Genomic DNA, 18891 nt, shown 5'->3' on the forward strand with positions numbered 1-18891 from the left:
GAGTGACATAAAGGAGCAGGGGCAGTCAGAACTCCCTGAAGTGGGTCCCATGTCTGGTGGCAGAAGGCCCCTGCCAGGTAGGACACTAAATAGGCTGCTCCTATTCCACAATTCTGGTCCCAGTCACAGCTTCTCTTGGTTTCTTCCAAACTCATTTCTCTAGCCAATAATTCTGTGAATTAGCAATATTGTTCAAAAATTCTTTTTTTGCTTTAGTCAACCAGGATTGTCTTCTGTTGTTTGTAACAAAAACTCTGATGAGAATATTGAGGAAACTTTTCTTCATTCTTCAGGATTTAGCTCCTTTTTGCCAACTTTCTTGACTCCCAAAGGTGGTTGGTGAGATGTTCCATCTTCTCTGTTCCCGTAACACTTAGCACTCATCTCTACTAGAGTACCCTCTGGTGCATAAAACAAAGCTATCTTATGTGTTCATCTTCCCAGAGAGCATGTAAACTCCTCAGGTGTTTTACATGGCTTTGCATCCCTAGCACCTAATATAGTAACTGGTTTGTAGTGTTTAATAGATGTTTCTGAATATTAAATGTTTCAAAGAGCAAATATTTCACATATACAAAGCTATAAATAGTAACCCATCCTGTTCCATACTTAACTGAAAAAGATTTCTACTAAAAATGGGATTTTAGGTAAAATTTTAAATTAAAAAGTAATTTGGTTAAAGGACTATAACTGAAAAGATTTACATGATTTGATTTATTTCATACCCCATATAAATTATACTCATAAAATTAGAAGCTTCCCACAATACAGACACAAATAATAAATATTTAGAGTCTTCTGTCTCTAATTATACTTCAGTAGAAAAGTAAAAACTCTAAACGGTAATCTTGAAAAAATCTGGACCATTATTTTAAGACAGACATAAAATTAATTAAATCCATTTGATTGACACAATTTGTATACATTTTTATACTGTAGGTGACAACAGAAAAACAGTTGCCTACAAAATAATCCTTTGTCATCAATTTCATTTCTAGCAATGAAGGGTCAATTATGTGAAATCCAGAATTATTACCTATTTCCACTTGGAGCTCATAGTGAGAAACATTGGTGGAACATATCACTTCACTGGCTCTAGTGGATGGAGGCAACCAGGAAAGGGTTGGCTCATCAACCTGCATTTTTTTAAAAGATAGAGACAAAATAGGTATGAACCATTTTGGCCCCTCACCCCAATATAAAATACTGATACTGTATTTCAAACGAATAGATGTGTATTAGTCAGAAAATGGCTGGGGCTGTTTTAAGATCTAAAAGGAATTTACCAATTGCTAACTGATGTTAGTTAGAAAGCTATCAGCCTATATAAGATGAAAGGGCGGGAAAAGCAGACTTACAGATGGCAAGGAATACTGTCCAGTGCAATTTCAAGTAAAATTTTGAAGATTTTCTAAGAATGGCTGCTAATTCCTTAGGGTAGCTGGTAAATGTACTGAGGTAAGACTGCAGGGACCTGTGAGGGATACTCTAAGCTTGCGCTCTTGCTTCAAGTGGCTGCCCGCTATGTCCATCTCTCATACAGGGGACATACTCTGCTAGTGGAGGTGTTAACAGTGACAGTCAAGGAATAATTTCTACACTGCAGCCTATTAAAATTGCTGATGAAGTTTTTTTTTACAATATGGAATGAATCAGAAAGGAAGTCAGAAAGAAAACTAAACCTAAGGAGATAGGAGAATAGGGTATAGACCTCCTGAGTGAATGAGCATGTACTGAAATGAGGTCTTATGGGGTGCTTTGGAGTGAGAGTCTTAGGTTTGCACCTGAATACACTGGTAGTAAAATAGCATGCATACATGCATGAGAAAGAAGAGGCCTAATCCACTGGCTTCATATGATAGTCACAAGGGTCTCAAAGCACACTAGTACCCCAAACGACACTTAGGAGCTTTTATAGGCACCAGCAGGTGGCAGGAATCTTGTTATTGCCTCCGAGGTGGAGAAAAGGACAAAGGGGGAAAAATGACATTACCATGTGCTAGGAATTATGCTAACTACTTTTCCCGTCCTTGACTCTTTTTAATCAGGACAAAGACATGGAGTTTAAAACAGTGACAGAAGGGAACATATTCATTCTGTTTTATGGAATGAAGTGTTACCTGATTCTAGAATTGCAAATAAAGCCAATTGGGACCTTTAAACTGAAAAAAAAAGAAAAGAAACAGTGACAAAAGGATTATAAATTTTAAGAGAGCAGAAAAAAAAAATAATTATAAGCCCATGGCTAAGGATGAATAAAGGTGAATATTGTTCAAGAAGAATGAAACATTGTAAAAAGAAATTCTATTACACAACTGGAAATAATCCCAGTGAGAAAAGAAATCTAAATAAATCAATTTAGTTTCTTTACAACAGGAGTCTTCAGATAAACTCAGATTTAAAGAACACATATAGAGTGAGAATATAACAATTTTTTAAAATTTTAAAGTGGTTTTAACCTGTAAGCTGTCAGGAAGGCTAGAGACATATAAACCGAGGCTTACCATTCACCACTTGAAAACACAGCATAATGTTACTGAAATCAGAGCTAATCAGCCTCTATTTTGCTTCCATCTATTCCACTAGGGAAATAGTCTTCTTTAAACTAGAAGGGGCACAGATGTTGTAAGTGAGTGTTCAAAGCCCCAAATAGGCTGTTTTAAATAGGTTCAAATCTCCAGGCCAAGGGCAATTACATTTAGGATATTAAATTTGCAGATATAGTAGAACTCAGATGAGAAACCAGAATGGAAATGGTCAGACACTGATCTAATTTTCAAAAAGGGAGAAAACTACAAAGGGGCAAGCTTGATGCTGCTGCCCAGTAAAGTCTAAGACCAAATTATTAGACAGATGAATTATGGGCATTTAAGAAAACAACACGGCAATCACATGAAGACAATACAGGTTTACTAGAAGTAAATCATCCCAAACTAACCTCACTTCTCTTTTTGATTTGATGACTAGTTAGAGAATTAGAAAGCAAAAATTATGGCAGGGTCCTTGTCCTTGTTCTGTTAAATTTTTAATGACTTCCTGAAAATGCAAATGGCCTGTTTTTTAAAAAAGCATGGATTATGTATTGCTAGGCATAGCTAATTATTGAAAAAACAAATCAGGACTCAGAATCATCTCAAGCAACTGAAAGAATAAGCCCAGATCAGTAAAATTTTACAGGGATAAATGCAAAATCTTACACTTAAGTTAAAAAAAAAAAAAAATCAATGGCCTAAATACAAAATTGAGAATACCAGGTTTATGACCTTGAGGTTTCAGTCAATAGCATGACAAGGATGGTTACATAATAGCACACTATCGAGTTACATTTACAGAAGCAAAATGAGCAGAGTGAACGAGATGAGTCTCACTGTATTCTGAAATGATTAGTTAGTATCTGGAGCACCATGGATAATTGAGACACAACGATTTAACAGGAACAGTGCAAAATAGTGAGGTCTAGAGAAAACCAAACATCTTGGTGAAGGTTCTGGCAACACTGAAGGAACTGGGAATATTTGATCTGGAAAAGGTAATATTAAGTATATAGCTGCCATTTTCAAGTAACTAGAAGACTAATGTAGAAGGGTAAATACAATTGTTCAAAGAGCAGAGCTGAGCTGAGGAGATAGAAGCTACAGGAAGCATATTTCAGTTCAGTGTAAGAAATCTGCAGTAACTGATGCCACCCAACAGTGGGTCAGGCAACAAGCTGCCTCCTCATATCATCCTCTCTCCACTGACATATTCTAATTGGGGCTGGATGACCACTGTAGACAGTACTTGAAGTATAGGGAGGTACACCCAAGAACTGGAAGTGAGGATGGAATGGTCAGCAAATGGAAGGCTAGCAAAAGAAAGGATTTGATGTCTACAGATGTCTGCTTACAGCAGAAGAAAATACTGTGATATGAATTTTAGGTACTTCTGACACCTGACATTAGTTCTCCCTTATAAATTACACTATTTCTAATTATGATTTGGTTTCTGATGGAACTTCACTATAAAGAAAGAGTGGGTTGATGACACAATGTAAGGGCACCATTTCCTCTGACACTGGGAGACTGGGTTTATAAATCAGTCTAATTGCTTCGTTAATGTGGGTCTGAGGCTAAAATATGCATCCACTCTAGGTTTGCTGACTAAATCCAGTTTCTGATTCCGAGAGACTGAGGAACAGACCCCACATCATGGTTCAATAACCAAGCCAGTGAACATCACACTGAAGTGGTTTTGGAGAGATTCTACCAAACTTTCACTTACGGTGAAACATACCTTTCCATTGTACTTCATTTTCTATGATGGAGCTCTTTTCATTTAAATTTTTACATTAACTCTCAGAGATATTGTAGAGAACTCTCCCTGGATAGGTTGAAAATTGGACTAGACATAAATCAGTGAAATGCTAAAATTGCATTATTTTAAAAAGCAGCATCTCAACTCAAACATCACAGCCTTTCATTTGCAAAGGTCAATTATAGAAAATGGGCTTTTCTACAGATAGAGAGCTTTCCACAGTTATAGCAGATACAAATCGTTTAGAAAACCAGACTGTCCTCCAAACATGACATCTTACCATAAAATTTAATCCTTTCTATAGGGTCCAGGCCAAGGGAGAACTACAAGTTGCCCAAACAAAAGACAACAGACGGTGTTTTTAAGCATGACTCAGGGAGAGCCCAGAAAGGTTCTTCTAATCACCAGGCACCAGTTTCCAGCTGGTGTCAACTTACATTACATAACTCCTCCACAAAAGACTTCAGAGAGAATTTGCTTCTGCTTCCCTCACTCAGAATTTTAGTCTAACTCCAATAACAGAGATGTGAGATTTAGCTCCTTAAAATGTAAAATGGCTCCCACCTGGAGCTTTGAAGGATCCAAGTGGCACCTGCAGAAGTTTCCTGAGTTACAGGCCTCTCTCTCAGTAACAGCATGGAGTCAACAACAGTCACTTTACTTTCTACCTCAACACAACCTCAACCTGAAGGGTATTACTTGAATTAAAATTCAGGTTGGACACTATAGTCTATTGTACTAAAAGGCAAGTAACTAGAAGACTTTAGGGTATTAGTGAAGAAAAAGTGAAATGACAAAAATAAAGACAACTGAAGACAGGACTGCATTAAATTATAAACAAGATTAACTGGGATTATCTTACTTCATAGCAAATAAGGCATCTGCAAGACAGGTTCCATTTTGTAGTAAAAACTGTAGTATAAAATATGGATTAAGGGAGAAAAAGATCCCAGAGAAATATTTATTACCAAGCATGTTCCTTTAATATATCAGGCATTGTCTACAGAAGATAAAGATGAGTAAGACATAATGTCTACTTTTATGGGGATCGCATTATAACTGGGGAGACATAGATACTAATCATCATGCGATAGTATCATAAGTACTATTTTACGGTAATGTCTATGATATACGGGAGAATAATGGAACAAAAAGTATAAGTGGAAAGCCTTCATAGATGTGATATTTGAACCAATTCTATATGGATTGGGAGAAATTTCAGAGGGAGAAAAGTATTTCAAGGAGAGAAGACAGTATGTGCTAACACTCTGTAGCAAGAAATGAAACTCAATAATCAGACAAATTCCACACCATTAAGAGTCCTTACATCATGCTAGCAAGTTGGGCTTTATCCCATAGGCTTTAGGAAGCCAGTGGAAGTCTTAAAGCTGGAAAGGGACACAAGCAGGCCTGTATTAGCAGCAGTACTGACCACTGATATGAGTGGTGGGAGAAGACTATAGGGGTGTCTAGGAGACAAGAGGCAATGAGGCCCCTGCAACAGCCCAGGTGACAGACAATGAGTCTTGAATTCCAGCAGTGCTCATGGGAAGTAGGGGACAGATGCAAGGGCATTTCAGAGATACACTCATTTCAGAGAAAGACTCATAAGACTTGGTGTACAATAAATATGCAGGCAGAGGTAGAGTCAGTGTGAGGATAACCAGAAAGCTTCTAGTTAGGATGACACAGTAGATGGGTTTTCATTAGCTAAAGCAGTTAGTGAAGTTTGAGAGAAGATCAAGGTTTTATTCAAACTGAGTAGAGATGCCTTTGAAAAACCCAACCAGAAGTATTCTACAGACACTTTTGGTGTCCAGGAAAGAGTTGGGGATTGCAGGTTAAAATCTGAGAATCATCGGTTCTGCCTGATGCCAGCATCCCCTCAGGAAACCTGAGGTAGCTCCAGGACAATCTAAAATGTTAGCAACTGAAGCCATAGGAATAGGTGAAACTCTTTAGGGACAGCCAGTTTAGGAAGAAGGGAAGAGGCTAATTATAGATTCTTGGAGAACAGCAGGAGAAAGAAGAAAAAGACACTGGAAAGAAAAAGAGATATAGGAAAACCAGGAGTGAATGGTATTACAGAAGGCAAAGGAGGACTTGTACTCAACCATTTTCTTACCAAGTATTGATGGATACTGGTTTCAGACTGTTTTTCAGGTCTGAGAGATTCAACTTGTGTTCTTGAAGTGCAGAAACAATCCTAGAAGTGAGAAATACATTAAATAAGTGAAAAATAAGTCAGAGGATAAGCAGGGGTTTTGTGTAGACACAAAAAGGTTGACTGGCATGGGCAGCAGAGACAAAGGGCAGCATGCAGGAACCTCGAATTGAAGCCAGGATCCATAGCATGGAGGTACTCAGTATGGGAGAGAAGGGAGAGTAGCTGGGTGTGCAGAAGACAAACTTCACATCTGTTAGAATTTTACTTGGCACTATCTCTGATCCTTGTCCTCTCTTCTCTTCAGGTCATAATATCAACTCATTTTAAAAGTTGATGTTAATTTTTAACTCTTTCATTACTGTTGAGGTTTTCTTCTGAATATTTAGCTAAAGATTATTCTGCTGTATTCATTATAATTTTTACTTTGATCCTCAGATATTTTTCTTTCTTTTGTTTTTTTTTTTTTGAGACAGAGTCTCACTGTGTTGCCCAGGCTAGAGTGCCGTGGCGTCAGCCTAGCTCACAGCAACCTCAAACTCCTGGGCTCAAGCGATCCTACTGCCTCAGCCTCCCGAGTAGCTGGGACTACAGGCATGCACCACCATTCCCGGCTAGTTTTTTCTATATATTTTTAGTTGTCCAATTAATTTCTTTCTATTTTTAGTACAGACGGGGTCTCACTCTTGCTCAGGCTGGTTTTGAACTCCTGAGCTCAAACAATCCGCCAGCCTCGGCCTCCCAGAGAGCTAGGATTACAGGCGTGAGCCACTGCGCCCAGCCTCAGATATTTTTCTTAAGTGTAAGAACCATCTTTATCTACATTAAAACACATATTGAGTGTATTTGGAACCAATTTTGTTTCTTAAGGTGACAAACATCTCTAGTATCAACTCAAAGCAAATTAAAAGAGACTCACTTCTATTATCACAATTTACATTTTCCTTCATATTAAGCCATGGTTCTGTTATCATATATTGCCAATAAGGAATGTAACACTTATGGGTGATTTATCACATCATCAATTAGTGGGGGTTAAGCCAACTTTAGATTATTTAGGAAGAAAAGGTATGTCAAAAGAAAAGTATAAACACATCGTATGAGACACTTTTATAATATTTTCAAACATTTCATGAATATTCATTATTACATGAACATTAACACATAATATCAAATGAGTCTCTTAAGTCCATCCAGTCTACTTAATACTTTGTAGTCAGTTACTTAAAAGTAATCAAATTTACTTTCTTTTAAAATATGCCAAATTTCTCACTAATTAAACTAGTCATTTTCCCAGATAGCCTATATTACTGATTATTTTCAGTTGAATTCCTACAGTCTGTATACTTTATCAATCTATCACAATAATTCGGTATGTATTCTCACTGATGTATAACTCACCCTGAAGAACAGAAGCTAACAATGTCAAAATAGCTGTAGAACTGACTCCTCTGCAAAGTTTCTATTGGTTTTCAATGGTGAATAACATTTCTAATAAAACAGGTTTGAAGATACATATTACTGTAGTTCACACTGAAAACAATCACCAGTTAGGTCATTTATATCTTATATTTGGTATCTATTTTTTGCAACATTTACCCTGAATTTTTTATAACAATGATTAACACCATTGTGCAAAAAAGAGTTAACACAGGCAGGCCTAGAACTGCTATCCCTTAGAAAAGGCCTGCTAACAAGGTTGACCCTTGGCTGGTATCTGGGAATTTGGATTTGGGGAGGGTTCCCAACATTCCCTGATAAGAATGGCTCACTGTGTCCACACTGTTTGTGCAAATAATATGGCTTATGCTTTTTTCTGGAAGACTAGAATTTTGTTACCTCTGAGCAAAGCGTACCCCAACAAAAGCCCCTCTAATGAGCTTCCCTGGTAGGCAACATTTCACACGTCTCAACTCTAGGGGAATCAAGTTCATCCTATGTGACTCCATTGAGAGAAGAGTCTTTTTTTTTTTTTGACACAGTCTTGCTCTGTCACCTGGGCTAGAGTGAAGTGGCATCATATCATAGCTCACTGCAATCTTCAACTCCTAGGCTCCAGTAATCCTCCGGCCTCAGCCTCCCCAGTAGCTGGAACTACAGGCGTGCACCACAACACCCGGCTAATTTTTCTATTTTTAGTAGAGACTGGGTCTCGCTCTTGCTCAGGCTGGTCTTGAACTCCTGAGCTCAAGTGATCCTTCTGCCTTGGCTTCCTAGAATGCTAGGATTACAGGCATGAGCCACCAAACCCAGCCTGAGAGAAGATACTTGAAAGCTTGAGTCTGGTTTCCTCTGAACTTTGTCCCACATGCCTTTTCCCTTTGCTGATTTTGTTTTGTATCCTTTTGCTAATAAATCTTAGCTGTGAGTATGAGCATATGCTAAGTTCTTTGATATGAATATTTGCGCCCCTGGCAAATCATCAAACCTGGGGTTGGTTTGGGAGAACCCTGACACAAACATCAAAATATATTGAAGCATATTAAAATATTCATTCTCTCTAAAAAATGCCTGTCACTTTTTTTGACATTAATAAACGAGAAGTTAATTTAAGACATATTGGACATTTTTAAAAAATTTAAATTGATCCCAATTTATTTTCAAAATAAGAGTTGTGATCTGTGTTGTCAGTTTATGAAAATATAGAAAACATTTCTATATTTTATATATTTAAAAAATAGATATTTTATATACTTTATAAAATATGGTAGACTTCTATCTCATCTTTACATAAAATTTTCATAGCCCAAGACAGTAATCACTATTAGATATGAAGACAGGCAAAACCATCCCATATTACAAGGCACAATATTTTTGCTCTCCCCTCCTAAAAAATGTTAGCATATTCATTAGCTGCCCAGGTTATAAAATCACTAAATAACAATATCTTACCCTTCAAATCATTTTTACATCCACACTGTATCAATCAGATGCTGGTGAATATTATAGCTCATTAAGAATCTATACATTAATCTCTTTCAGGCAGCACAATGATTTTATATTATCCAGAAGAAAGCTCCCTCAAAATATTTTTGAATATAATTTCTTTATCCATTATCATAATAGTGAAGTATAATAAAAAGCAGTTGGAACTTATAAAGAATCTAAAAGAAAATATTTTACATACGCTGCTCCTTTGGAAAGACCATTTCTTAGTTCTCAAATCAAGGGTAAAACTTGAATGGGGAGGAAATCCTCCATAAGTAAAAACATCAACTGTATCTCAGTTGTACAAATTTCTCATTTAGGAAAAAAAAGTGAATATTTTGAGTCAAAAGGTTCTAAAATATTTCATCACTGCAGATAAAATGTATTAATAATTTAAAGTTAAAATTAACAAAGTGAACTAATATAAATTACTCATTATTCCACATTATATCACATTTTTCACAAAATCCATAGTTATGGAATAATAGATTAAGATACTCTTTTTCCAAAATTTGGAAGCCCTAGGCAACCACACAGCCCCCTGAATCTCAGAATCCTCTTCTATCAAATGAGAGGACTACACTAAATGCCCTTTTGTATCTTCTCCAATTTACAAATTGATATAAAATTGTAAATCTTAATCCTTTGAAGCAAATCTGACCTACCCCATTTTTGTGAATAAAGTTTTACTGGAATATTTTCATTCCTTTACATATTGCCTATGGCCACTTTCACATTACAACAGCAGAAGAGTAGTTGTAACAGAGATCATATGGCACACAAGTACTATGGCCTCTACAGAAAGTTGCTGATCCCTGCTTTAGAGGAGGTACTCCATCTCAATGTATTTTCCAGATATGTAAAGCTTCCTTTTTAAGTAGTAAAGCTTTACTTTAAAGTAATGTGTGATATATTTTCCATATAACTAACATTACAGTCTTCTAGCTTCACAGTTCTGCCTCTCAGGCTTGGCAACAGATGGAGTAGTTCGGCAGATATAAGTCTGAGACCTGGTTCAAATTCTTTGCAATCTTGGGCCAACTCAAAATGAGCATGATATCACCTGTCCTGCCAATTGCTCACAATTTTAAAGAATGAAAGAAATATATGAAAGTATCTATAAACTACAAATCATCATACAAATATACTCATGGCTTTTTAAAAGATCACTGTCAATATAAAAATTCCCTATTCAAATATTATATTGTATATAAGAGAGAATGGAAGTCCTCAAGCTAATTAATCTAAAGTAGATATCATGGATCTAATATAAATAGAAAACCAGCTGGCATCTATACCTTGTATTATACATTGAACCAAATGTTTTTTGTCTGTTAAGTCAAAGGACTAATTTTTAATACTATTTTGCTTGCCTTTAGTTAGATGGGAATTTATAAAAGAGATTTTTGAAAGATTTAAAGAATAAAACATAACTAACTGGATGGGAGAGCCATATCTAAGTACAACATATGAATGAGAAAAAGTGGGTATGGGACAAAGGATTGGAATAATGAACATATTAAGGTAGTATAAAAGTTCTTTTTGAAAGAGACAAAAACTCAATGATAATTTAATTCATTTCTAAAAACCAGAAGTTATGCAGGTCAAAACATCATCTCAGAGTTTTTTTTAAATTTTTTTAAAATTTAAAAATACATATTTTTTTAATTTGGTGATGTCTCACCAAGCTGGTCTCAAACTCCTGGCCTCAAGCGATCATTCTACCTCACCCTCCCAAATAGCTGGAACTACAGGCCTGAGTGACCATGGCCAGCCAGAATATGCCTTTTGTTATGGCTCTACATTAACGTCTAACTACTATGATGGCCCCAAATCAGATCTATGTTAATGAAAACTTACCAAAAGAGACATTGAATCGCTTTAGTTCACAGAAAGTGACAAAAATCCATCTATTCCAAAGAATATTTTTGTTTTACCTTCAAGATGCAGAAATACCCTCCTATGAAAAACAAAAGCAAAATAATTCAGATTCACATAAAAGTTCCTTGAAGAACTAGTTGCCATAAACCCACCTGATATTTGGGCAGCTATTCCTTGACACAAGGATTAGAGATATTCCTAAAAAGTGTCTTTAAAGAGCATTTCTTTTTACTGAACACTATTTGGGATCTGACATCACAACAGAAAAGCAGAGTGAAAATGAAGGGAGGTTCTGAATATTTCCAAAGCCTCAATATACTTACATCTTCCCTATCTTTTCTATTGTTTTTTTTTTTAAAAAAAAAACAAAACAAAAAACCTGAGGAATGTAAAAGCAATATGGAAAAGCAAATTTAAACTCCTTTTGATACAAATGGTGTCACTTACAAATAAACACCAAGAATTTCCAATGGTTCTACTTATAAGTAAACTGTGAGGAATTCTAAAGCTTTCTTATTGGATTAAGTCATTACCCTCACCTATTAAGTCATTACCATCACCTATTAAGTCATTTGGGATCCCTGACCAGCAAATATGGGAAAGAATCAGGATTAGTAATACACTAGAAATTAATGTGTTCTTATTGCCATATGTTTAGAAAAAAAGAGAATTTTTTTTAGTTTTCATGTGAAAATAACATTTTTGTAGGTTAAAATTTTTTTACCTTATGATTTTAGTTCTTAATTCTATTCTTGAAATTTGTTGATATCAAAGATATGCAGATTATAAAGCAAATAATTCCTGTCCACTTTCACTAAGAGTATTGATCTGAATAGTTTGTGAGATTCTGCAACAGAGGTTTAAAATATTAATGGTAACTTCTTCAGATTCAAGGAATATAAAAGCACCATCAAAGGTTTCCAGATCTTTACTAAGAGAAAGGGTGGCAATGTACTGTTTGCTAATGCAGGGTATTCCCTTACATCTAGCCAATATCTCTTTCATCTAAATTGTGCTTCATATTTCATTTTAATGATGTTCCCCAATTTGATGAAGGCATCTACAAATATCTGAGCAAAATGAGAAAAAGAAGATTTTGTAAACCATAAATACTATAGAGCAGTATCCAATTTTACTGCTAAGAAAAGAAATGAATTTATTCAGGATGTTCACATGAACCAAAGGTAGAGAATGGGAGGAAGAAACTGAAAAGTTATAATTATGTTGTCACCTGCCTTCATGACCATCAATTTAAGGCCCTGGAGTTTGCTGTGCTATAAAAGGGGGAAGCAATGCCTACCCTGCCTACCTTACAAGGTGATGGACATCAAATGAGATACATCTGAAAGTGCTCATAACTGCCAAGCACTGTATCAATATAAAAGCTTGAGTGGATTCTCTGAAAGGTATATTCAAATATACCGATGGCAGTGTAAAATGGTAAGGCTCATTTGAAAAGCAAGTTGGCAATGTTTCAATAACCATGAAAATATTCATACCTCCTGACCCAGTAAAATTCCCACTTCTAGTAATGTCTTCTAAGGAGACAAATACATGAAGAAACTATACACACACAGAAAGTCATCACCCTGTTATCTGTCACAGCCAAGTATTCATTCCACAAGTGTTTAATGAACAGCTACCAGCTACTGGGTACTGGGGACACACATTGATAATCAAGGCAGACAAGGTCCTGACCACTTGTAGCTGACTTTCCCACAATTAGAAAAGTTAGGGATGTCATGATTAACTGAATTTTCTGGTTATCATGATTTTGTGTCCTGCTTTTTTCAGCAGCATACAAAAGTGAAAAAAGTAGAATTATTAAAATCAGCAAGTTGTTACCGATTTTGTCCTCTTGAACAACAAAACAGTTTGAAACTCCATTATATTATCTATTTTTCAGAAAAGCTCAGAAGAAGCTGACACAATCTGTGAGAATTGTTAGTATTAAAAGAATTGTCCCAATGGAGTAGTTTAATCCCAGAGGTTTTTGCCTTAGATACACCAACCTGTTAAGAGATAATTTTACAAGACATTTTGAGGTCAAGGCAGCAGCTGCACCTTCCAAGGGTATGGGGGTGGGGGATTTGATGCTAATTTTCCACTGCATGCTATTTCACTACATATAAATATAAATCCTTTTTAAAAAAATCATACTTGAGACATATTTTTAAGTATATTCACAAGTACATCAGTGTAGTCCCTTGCACTTGTATCCAAAAAGCTAATTATGATAAAGCTTTATAAATAATTTTAATTTGTTCCATAATAGAATGGTTCATTCGAAGGCTTTAATCTGAAAGATTAACACTTTCTGTGGAAACCAAAGGGCGCATCTACTTACAGAACGCGGGTTTTGTGTGAGGCATCCAACAGAGGCCACTGTTACAAGGAATGCAAAAAAAAAAAAAAAAATACCGATTCAAGTCTCCGTTCAACTTTAAAATTACTGTAATTTTCAAAGTGATCTTGGGAACCCGTAAAATCTTAATAAAGATCATAGCGACGCACAGCTCGATAGAATTTTCCAAACTTAGTATTGTGGCTCAAGCTTTCGATAAATATTTATTGAGCGCTTATGTGTCAGGCACTGTGTTGGGCAGGCGCTGTGTCACAAATCCTGATCAAGTTTTGAGAAGAGTACTTGACCCAACAAATCCACGAGGAGAAAACACAACGATGAACTTAATACTGAGGACAAAACGGCTCTTGAGCATTTAATTTTGTAAGAAGTTCTTTCTAGTCTTGCTTTGAAGCGACTTTGTAGCGAACCCGCAGAAGGTGGTAGATAGAGCCGGGGCCAAAGGGTGCCTTCTGTTTGGAAACGCGCCAGGCCCACGGGCTCCGCCAAAGGTGAGAGCCGCTGGGACAGGGCACCACGGGCGGCTCGGGCCCCAAGCACCTGGCGGCCAACCCAGCAGGCGCCACCGCGCGGGCTGAAGACCGGCGGCCGGGCTCCCCGATGAGCCCGAGCTGCGCCAGTCGCCACGCCGAACGCCCTGCGGCCACGGCTCCGCCAGCTCCGGCTCGAGCTGGGGCGGCCAGCTCCGGCCTCAGGCTTACTCGGGCGTGCGCCGACCGAGCTGCACTCCCTCCCGTCCCCCTCGGGCCCCCAAACCTTCCCCACCCCGGCCTGCCTCCCCTCATTACCCCAGCGGCCACCACGGCCAGCGACTCTCTTCAGGGTGCCAGCAGTGCGGGGCCGGGGCGGGGATCGGAGCCGGGGAATCCTGGAGCCCGGCTCGAGGAGGGGCGAAGCGAGCGCTCTAGGCCCGCTCTCAGCGCGGGACGCAAGAGGGCGGTGCTGCCAGGACCCGGACTATCCCCTTGGACTTCGGCCCCAGACCCAGGACACCCGCTAGGACAACATTCGCCCCACCCGGACCGGGTCGCTGCGGCCCCGCCCCTGGGCTGGACAGTGAGAAGGCGGGGCCTTCGAGCTTGGGGGCGGGGCGGTCCGAAAACCACAAGTCCCGGCAGGTTGTGCGCTGGGGCCGTGAAGGCTGTCGGGAGAGTGGGTTTCTTTCGAGCTTCCCCAGCTTCGCGGGGGCTGCCATTGACCCGGCGTCACTGCAGAACTGAGGTCGCCAAATGATGATGTTGTGAAGTCGGCTGTCTGTCTCTGCCACGCCCGGGCGGTTACTGGCAGCGGCGGCAGCTTCGGCTGCTGCTCTCAGCCGCCGCTTTCAGGCTGCTGCCGCTCTAGAGGCATCTCTCCAAGGGAGCGCGGACGGACAGCGGAGGACGGCGGGCCATTCCGGTGAGTGACCCTCCGCGCACGACTCGAACTTGCCCTTGCCAACTTCCCCTGTAGGCGGAGGAGGCTTCTCGCCCCGCGCTCTTCCGATTCTCGGAGGTCACGCGCAGACAACAGAGCCGGAGGCTGAGTACTGGAGGGCTGGATCCCCGCCCCGTTGTGAGAAGTGGGTTTCCCAAGTGTGGGTGCAAAGTGATGGACGCTGGGCTCTGACCTCGGGATTCACCCTAACTGTACCTCCGAGGATTGGCAGCCTCTCATCCTCTGCGGGACAGCATCCATCTGGAGCCCCATCTTCTAGGATGAGTGGCTTTAGTGTCTGGGCATTAATCCTTAAGCCTCGGTCGCCATCTGTGATGTAACCGGGAGGAGAGAGCTCTTTCTGTGTTGAATCGAGTTGGGCTTTCCTCGGAATTGATTTTGAGCCAGACACCACATATCTTTCAAAAGAAAAACGGTTGACTTTAGTTTGAAGCGTGAATAATGGATATTGGCAGATATCCTTTATAGTACCAGCATAAAAATAACCTCCCAAACAATTTAAACATTTTCTCGGTCATAATAATAGGGGGGAATTCATTTGCTCATGCACCATTTACTTAGATCTGCTGTTTCTGCACCGGAAAAAAAAAAGTAACTTTTTACCGGAAATTCATCAAGCTGGAATGGACCATAGAAACAAAATGAAGTGAATTCTTCCAGTTCTTGGTCTATTTCATTTTTCCCAGACCCAAATCTTTGCTGTTGAATTGAAAGTCTGAGCTACAGTGATCTCTAAATAGCATGTTAATGGTGGTGATGTGACACTTCAAAACAAATTGTGAAGGACTTCTGGTGGTGAGAAAGGGCAGGGATGCAGATATTTTATCATCGCAACAGTTATTCCAGCTTCCTATTTTTAAAATCAAGTGATGTCCAGTAAGTCAGCAAGTACATACTATGTGAAAGACAGTGTTTTGTTATCTTACAGACTTTTATTCTTATAATGGAAGAGGTCAGAAAGAACCAACATTTGAATACTTGCAATCTGCTAGGCATTCCAGCTCTATATATGTTAGCTCACTTAATCACTTTAGCAAACCTGTTGCACTAACCTGAGGCTTATGTAACAAGTGGGAATTTAAATCTAGAGCTGCCTTGCTTCAGAGTTACAGGTCAGGTAACATACTTGCTTCAGAAATTACAGATGTTAAGGGTCTAATGGTATAAAAGGCTTTGCCAAGTGTTACTTGTGAAGACTGGTTCCAACACACTTTGGGCATATAGAATAAGTCCTGAACCCCTGGTTTAGTGCTCTTGAACAAGTTGTTCTGTCTACTGTTCCCATCCCTCACAAAGCTGCTCAGTAAGACCTTATAAGCCCATTCCAAATCCATCTCAGTTTATTTTGTAAGAAGTGATAGGATTGGACTTTCATCACAAGGGTCTTTTCCAGTTCACAGGTTTTGTGAGTCTGCAGTTGAAAATATGAGCCAATGAGGGTTATTCTATACTGCAAATGGTTAACATCTATATTCACAAAGTAGAAAAACTTGTTTCTTAAAAATTTTATTTCAGCGCCCAAAATATGTGAAACACCAATATAAGGAATGAGACAGATGATAATATATTATTCATGTTTATTTTGAGCACTGATTACATCATCTGTACTAGTTTTTGAACCTCTTTAGTTACCATCCTGTTTAGTTGGTAAGAAATCTGGGGTATTAAGGTAATAGTTACATTTAAATGACTTAGTAATTAAAGGAACTATATTATTCATGGTTTAAGTCATATCTGTTCACACCTGCTCTTTTCTTATAATAGAAAACATTTATATAATACTGTGTTCTAGGTACTCATCTAAATGTTTTACCTATGTTAACTTATCCTCACAATAGCACTATGAGGTGTTTTTATAGATAGGCAATTAAAGCAAAGAGAGGATAGTAAACATACTCAAGGTCATTTAGCTACTAAGTGGTAGAACCAGATATCAAACCAGGCAAGATCAGAACCTTTAACATTTATTGAGCACCTGCTGTGTACCAACCCTACAACTGGGGGCTTTTATTATAATTAAGTCATTTATCTTTATGACTGCTTTATTTAGAATGAAAGTTCAGCATTTAGTGCCCAGTCACAAGATAAGTAAATGGTGGAGCCAGGATTTGAATCCTGCTTACCTTACTTCAAGGTCTATGTTCTTTCCTTCACTTCCTCTCAATAATCAAATCTTTATTAAATACCTTTTATGGGCCAAACACTGTATGCTAGTGCTAGGGATATAGTCTTTGCTCTAAGGAATACAGTCTGAAGAGGAAAGGGGACAATTATGATAGTATGTTGAGCAATGGGATAGCAGCATGCACAGAGCAGTGTAGAAGTACTGTGGGAGCACAGAGAAAGGACACTGAGATCAGCCTGGAGTGGAAAGGCTTGGGCCAGTCTTGGAAAAACAAATGGGAATTAGCCTTGGCAGAGAAAAGGGAAAAGAGTTGTTATGGGCTGAATTGTGCCTTCCCCAAATTCTTATGTTGAAGTCCTAACTCCCATAAACTCAAAATGTGACTGTATTTAGAGATAGGACTTTGGGGGTGATTAAGTTGAGGCCATTAGGGTGGGCCCTAATCCAGTCTGACAGGTGTCCTTGTAAGAAGAGGAAATTTGGACGCAAAAGGAGTCACCAGAGAGGCACACGCAGAGGAAAGACCACGTGAGGATATATCAAAGAGGCCAAGTAGAAAGGCCCAGAAGAAACCAAACCTGCTAACACCTTCATCTTGGACTTCTAGCCTCCAAAATCGTGAGAAAATAAAATTCTGTTGTTTAAGCCACACAGTCTGCGTTATTTTGTATGGAAGCCTTGGTAAACTTACAAGCAGGTATTCTAGGCAAAAGGAATGACATACAAAAAGCCTTTGAGCTGTGGCAGGTGATTTAGGTTTCATGGAGAGTAGAGAAGTGGTGCAAAATGAAGCTGGAGACTAGGCTGAGGCCAGATTAAGAAAATTTTATATGAAATGCTAAGGGGTTTAAACTTTATCCTGGCCAGGCGAGGTGGCTCATGCCTGTAATCCTGGCACTCTGGGAGGCCGAGGCAGGAGGGGAGGATTGCTTGAGATCAGTAGTTCAAGACCAGTCTGCACAAGTACAAGACCCCATCTCTACTAAAAGTAGAAAAAATTAGCTGGGCGTGGTAGTGCTCGCCTGTAGTCCCAGCTGCTCAGGAGGCTGAGGCAGGATGGCTTGAGCCCAGGAGTTTGAGGTTGCTGTGAGCTAGGCTGACACCATGGCACTCTAGCCCTGGCAACAGAGTGAAACTCTTGTCTCAAAAAATAAATAAATAAATAAAATAAACTTTATCCTAAGGAAGTTGGAATGGAGGAGGTTTGCAGCAGTGGAAAAACATTAGATTTACATTTTAGAAAAACTAGGCTGAGACTTGTGGAAGGTAGATTAAAGGCAAGGAGACCAATTAGGTGGCTGTTCAGGAAGCTGAACTAAAGATTTTCTCAGAATATTGAAATGTCAAACTAAAACAGAACCATTGTTAATATCAGGAAGACTATAAAGGGCACAGCTAATCCTTAGGGCATACATAAGAAGATTTAGAAAAAAATTTGTATATGGCTGCTCATACTTAAACACTGGCTTTGCTTTTGACATCTTGCTTTTCCTTATATAGATCATAAAGCTTTACACAGCTATCATAGAATATTCTGTATTTTTCCACTCTAAAGAGTAATTTTATGTATTTAATAGATACTTTTATGGTGTTTACACTGTTTTAAGCTAAATTTGACAACCCTAGAAATATCTACTGTTATCTCCATTTTATATACGTAAAAAACTGAAGCACAGAGAGGTTAAGTAACCTGTCCAA

At 38.7% G+C, this 18891-nt stretch overlaps 1 long non-coding RNA gene across 2 annotated transcripts; it reads right to left on the reverse strand.

Moving 5' to 3' along the window:
* Positions 1–1002: 1002 nt before the first annotated feature.
* Positions 1003–14657, reverse strand: LOC105819459. Of its 2 annotated transcripts, XR_001137962.1 has the most exons (5): positions 14420–14565; positions 13614–13651; positions 11246–11345; positions 6419–6499; positions 1003–1136 (listed from the first exon to the last, which is right to left on the reverse strand). It is a non-coding gene; the product is annotated as an uncharacterized LOC105819459 (long non-coding RNA). The 2 variants fall into 2 exon arrangements; XR_001137961.1 differs by lacking the exon at positions 13614–13651 and having other exon boundaries at positions 14420–14657.
* Between the last annotated feature and the right edge of the window lie 4234 nt (positions 14658–18891).

The sequence above is a fragment of the Propithecus coquereli genome, unplaced genomic scaffold, assembly GCF_000956105.1.
Source record: "Propithecus coquereli isolate 6110/MARCELLA unplaced genomic scaffold, Pcoq_1.0 Scaffold113, whole genome shotgun sequence".
Classification (NCBI taxonomy): Eukaryota; Metazoa; Chordata; class Mammalia; order Primates; family Indriidae; genus Propithecus; species Propithecus coquereli.